Source organism: Phodopus roborovskii, unplaced genomic scaffold (assembly GCF_943737965.1).
Source record: "Phodopus roborovskii unplaced genomic scaffold, PHOROB, whole genome shotgun sequence".
Lineage (NCBI taxonomy): Eukaryota > Metazoa > Chordata > Mammalia > Rodentia > Cricetidae > Phodopus > Phodopus roborovskii.
The window spans coordinates 18,264,681-18,270,587 of NW_026126448.1; positions in this window are offsets into that span (position 1 = coordinate 18,264,681).

Sequence of the window (5,907 nt, forward strand, 5' to 3'; positions counted from 1 at the left end):
GAGAGGCATTCCAGGCCCACGGAAGGCCAGCCTTCTTCTGGGCCTGTTGTCCTGGGTAGTTTTTACTGTCAACTCAGCACAACCAAGAGTCATCTGGAAAGAGGGGTTCACAGCTTAGGGATTGCCCAGATCAATCTAGCCTGTGGCCAAGTCTGTGGGAAACTATCCTGACTGATGATTGACAAAGAAGGGCCCAGCCCACAGTGGGTCAAGCTGCTGGGGCAGGGGGTTCTGAGGTCTGTAAGAAAGCTGGAGGAGCAGGAGCCAGAGGGAGAAGATTGGTAGGCAGCCTCCTCCAGGGACCCATCTCCAGGTCCCTGCCTTGAGTTCCTGCCCTGACTTCACCACTGATGAACTGTGACCCAGAAGTATAAGCCAAATAAACCCTTCCCCACTAAGCTGCTTTTGGTCCTGGTGTTTTATCACAACAACAGAAAAGCAAATTACAACCTCTCTCTCTCTCTCTCTCTCTCTCTCTCTCTCTCTCTCACACACACACACACACACACACACACCACTTTCTTTCTTCAGTTACTCTTTCTCAAATAAGTTGAGGAACAAGTCTCTAACAAAAATAAATTAATAATAGATGCATTTCTAAATGTGTTAAATCCTTGAGTGGTCATGAAAATTCCATGGTCATAGATGCTAGTTAACATTTTTAAGTTGAAGTTCACATAACATAAAGCCAACCACTTTCTTTTTATTACATTCATTAATTTATTATTTATTCATTTGGGGGGTGCGGGGCATGTGTGCCTTGACATGCTTGTGAAAGTCAAAGGACAATTTCATGAACCTGATTCCCTTTCACCATGTGGGTCCCAGGGATTGAACTCAGACCTCAGGCTTAGCAGCAAGCACCTTTACTCACTGAGCCATCTTGTGGCCCCAAATAAACTACTTTAAAATGTACAGTTCCGTGGTATTCATTTTTGCAGTGTTATCTCATCCTCACCTCCATCTGGCCCTACATAATTTTCATCACACTAAAGGGAAACCCCCTGCCTGCTAAGCAGTCACTGCACACCCTCTTCCCAGACCCTGGCAGTCCCTGAATGGCTCCACCACCCCCCCCCCCATGGATCTGTCATTCCGGGTGTCTCAGAGTGATGGAACCAGACAGCAAGGGACCATTTGTTTATGCACTCATCATCCATTAAAGGCAATTTGAGCTGTTTCTACTTTTAGGAATATCTTTGTGTGGGGACAGGAAAGATGGTTCTGTGGTGAAGAGTACTAGCTGCTCTTACAGAGGACCCAGATTCAGTTCCCAACATCCCCACAGCAGTTCACAACCCCAGTTCCAGGAAAAACTGGTGCCCTCTTTTGGCCTCTGTGGGTGCTGCATGCATGTGGTGCGCATATGTGTAGGCAAAACATCAAACACAGCCAGGCGGTGGTGGCACACACCTTTAATTCCAGTACTGGAGAGGCAGAGGTCGGCAGATCTCTGTGAGTTTGATGCCAGCCTGGTCTACAGATCTAGTTCTAGGACAGCCTCCAAAGTAGTACAGAGAAACCCTGTCTCAAAACAAAAACAAAAACAAAACAAACAAACAAAAAACCCATTAAACACAGACTAAAAATAAATCCATTTTAAAAAGAAGCCAGGCAGTGGTGGCACACACATTTAACACCAACAATTTGGAGGTAGAGACAGGTAGATCTATGAGTTTGAGGTCAGCCTGGTCTACAGAGTGAGAGTTCCAGGTCAACCAGGGCTACACAGACGATTTTTTTTTTTTTTAATCTTTGTGTGTGTGCACGGGATATGTCTGTGTGCAGAGCTCCAGAGAGCACGTGGAGGTCAGAGGACACCTTTGCCTGCCGATCTTCTTCCACCTTGCTTCAGGCAGGAGCCTTGCCATTCACCGATGTCTAGTCCACGCTGCCCGCCCTCAGAACATTCAGGGATTCTCTGCCTCCACTTCCTATCATCCATGCTCAAAACCATGCCCAGCCCAACATCGTTCCAAAGGACATGAACTCAGAACCTCGGAGTTGTATGTGAAACACATACTTATATGGCCACCCACACACTTCTACATTTAAAAAATTGTGTATGTGCACGCGCGTGTGCATGCGCGCGCACACATGCACTTGCACATGCATACACACACGCAGACTCAAACATGCATGCACATAGGCAGACTCAAACTCGCTTGCTGTTCCTGCACAGGTACATGTGGGTGCCCAAGGCCAAAAGAGTGTTGATCCGCTGGAGCCAGGGTTATGGCATCCAACATGGGGTGCCAGGAGTAAAAATCAAACTCTGGTCCTCTGCAAGAGCAGCACACACTTTTAACCATGGAACAATCTCCTGCCTTCCTCCCACCTTAGCCTCAGGTGTAAGGCTCACACCACCAGGCATGCACCACCTACGGCTTCCCCGTGCTCACGGTTACAGTGGACTTGCTCTGCCAGCCTCAGCTTCAAAGTCATTCTTGGGAAAGTCCCTGACCCTGTACCCGGCAGTAGCAGAGCTTGGGCTCTCCTGACCCAATGGATTCTTCCACTTCAACTTCCTGAGGCTGTTCCAGATCAAACGGCACTCACTCAATTCACCTGACTTGTCCTGACTGCTGCTCACCATCGGGCTCTGTTCTAGGCCCAAGGGGAGCCACTAACAACAGTGAGTATAGGTTCTCGCTTGTCCTGGCCTTGGGGACCTACAGTGACAGTCACACACGTGGATCCAAGGGTCATACAAGAAATAAGCAGAGTACTAGGAAGAATGTGTGCTGATTAGACTCAGCGTCAGGGCCCTGTCTGCTATTCTTATCCCTAAAATTAATGGCCAGTAAATTCTATCGGTTAGTGTGGGGGTTTGAATGAGAGTGGTCCTCATAGATCCATATGTTTGAATGCTTGGTATCCAGTTAATGAACTGTTTGGGGAGGATTAGGAGGTGTGGCCTTGTTGGAGTAGATGTGACACTGAGAGTGGGCTTTGAGGTTTCAAAAGTTCATGCCAGGCCCTCTCTCTCTCTGTCTCTCTGTCTCTCTGTGTCTTTCTCTGTCTCTGTCTCTCTCTGTGTCTGTCTGTCTCTCTGTCTCTCTCTGTCTCTGTCTCTCTGTCTCTCTCTCCCTCTCCTGCTGCCTGGGGCTCAGGATGTAAAGCTCTCTGCTACTTCCCCCCAGTGTCATGCCTGCCTGCTTCCTGCCATGATGATCCGGAATGAAGCCTCTAACCCTGTAAACAAATCCTCAGTTAAATGCTTTCTTTTATAAGAGTTGTCTTGGTCATGGTGTCCCTTCACAGTGCAGGACAGTAAGACACCAGCAATACATTCAGCCGCATGGAGCTGATACGTAATGGGACTTAGACATACTGGGGTTGGTTTTCCTCATGTAAGAGAAGTCAGAGGCAGGCACAGCAGAGCTCCAACAGACATCAAGGATCCAAACTCCTTCCAGTCTCCTAAGGCAGACTTCCCATCCACAGGCTTGCCATCTCATTGCCCCAAGAATGTCACTGTAGCTCCAGGCACTGCTTTGACTTAAAAGACAGGCACAGCAATGCCTTATAACAGGAAGGCAAACAGTCCAGCATTCCCTCTTATATCTGATTGGCTCAGAGCAGCTGCAACATGACCAGGCAGGAAAAGGAGCTATGGATGTCCTGTATGTTCCTACTGTGTCCTAGGACAGGGGCTGAGGATGTCCGCTGTGTAGCTACCGTGTGCTAGGCGAGTGCAAAACACTTTATGGGTTACAAGGCAGCTATGTTGCCACGCCATGAAAACTGTAAGTAAGGCACAGAGAAGGCAACAACCTGCTTCCGATCACACAGTGAAACATCCAGGCAGACAGAACTAGCCAAACCCAGAGCTCTCCAAGCGCTGACTGTTTCTAGTGTGATCTACCAGCTTTGCATTCGCTTTGCCTACATGTCATTCCACAACCGAAGTCCAAGATGCTCCAGGTAGGTGGGGCTGAGGGACAGCAGCCTGAGCCTGGGGATAGGACAGCATAGGCCCTCAGTTCCTTAAGGACAGTTCCTTCCCAAGTCCATGGCCAGCAAGGAAGCACACCTATCAGAGCTGGTACCCATACGTGTAGGCCTCTCCTACAAATGTACAAAGGAGGGGAAGGGACGAAGAGGGTGTGACAGTGTACAAGGAAGAGAGGGTGTGCGTGGTGAGAGCAAGAACAGAGGCGGAATGGGCAGAGGTGGGTGGCAGCCAGATCGCTGGGCAGCTGGAGAGCACCTAAACACAGCTAAGCAGGGTCCCGGCCCTGGTGGTGGGGACAACCCCACCACTACCATGTTAATGTGCGTGACAGCACCTCACTTCACTGGAGACAAAGGCAACATGCTTCAGCCACCCAGAGGAACAGGTGTTTCTTTGCTCTGTGCCCCCTGGCTCTCTGCTCTCTCTCTCTCTCTCTCTCTCTCTCTCTCTCTCTCTCTCTCTCTCTCTCTCTTTCTCTCTCTCTCTCTCTCTCTCTCTCTCACACACACACACACACACACACACACACCACCGCATGGCCCAGCCCAGCCCGTGGAATACAACATACTAGGTGCATTGTTGACTGCATAACCTGAAGCTATAGCAGATCTACAAATCAATCATTTCCACAAAGGCGCAGGTCACCAGGACACCCTGGGAGAAACAAGGAAAGAATAACTTGTGTGCGGCTGGGTGCTCCAACCACGTCAAGGAGAAGGGACCAAGCACATCCTCCAGACCCACCCCTAGTGACAGAGCCTTCTTAGCTTCACCCAGTCTGACTTTCCAGCTGTCCCAACTCACCCAGGAAAATCTGTCTGAAATACAATGTGACTTAGACATCTGGGAGACCCCATCGTCAGCTCTAGGCATTCCCCTGGCTCAGAGCTCCCTGTCTTTGGGATATCTAGTCTCCCCACAACCCCTGAGGTCTGTGCCACCCCACCCATCTCCTCACTGACCCCACCTGCCCTCTGCATCCCAGCCAGTTTGTACTTGCTCTCGAGCCCCACGCCCTTGGGCTTGTGTACCTCCAGCAATTATTTCCTGTGCGTTGAGCCATCACTCCTCTTGGCCGACACTTCCTTTTACATTTCCAGAATGTCTGTTTCATCCCTGCACTCCCTGAGACCCTGTACCTGAGAGGTGGCTGTGTCCCAGGCAAGATGGCAAATATTTATTTATTTATCTATCTATCTATTTATTTATTTGTTATGTATACAGAGTTCTACCTGCATGTATGCAGATCTCATTACAAATGGTTGTCAGCCACCATGTGGTTGCTGGGAATTGAACTCAGGACCTCTGGAAGAGCAGCCAGTGCTCTTAATCTCTGAGCTCTCTCTCCAGGCCCCTCTAGGTAAGAAAGACTATAAAGGGCATCCAACCAGATTATCAGAAAACTACCTAGAGTCCACACCCACGAGTGGGTGGGATGAATGGCTTGCACTGGAGTAACAGGAGCCTAACTGTGACCCTCATACCACTGAGCATCTCTGGCTGAGTCTACCACACAGGCCACTCCTTGAGCCATGACAGAAGCCACTGGCCAACCCGGCAGCACCACTGTAATTGCTGAGAAGCTAGGCATGCTTGGTGGCTTCAGCTCACAAGCACTTCTGTAGGGATTCCAAGGCCTAGGAATCTTCTCTGGACTTCCATGGCATCAAGCCCAAGGACCATTGCAACAAGAAAAGGAGTGTAGTGACGAGGCCCAGACTGTGACTATGGGTCGGGGGGTGGGGGGAGCAGAGCAGAGGGCAGACACGGGAAGGAATGGCCCTGAGCCCAGCTTTTAGGCTCCCTGACATAAGCCATGCTCTCTATCCTGCCCACCATACTCTCCAAGACCCTTATCCCCAAGCACAGCACTCTATTCCCCACCCCCGGGTAGGCTGAAGTAAGGGGCCTCACACCAAGGGTAAGAAGCACAGGACATGGAAGTCACA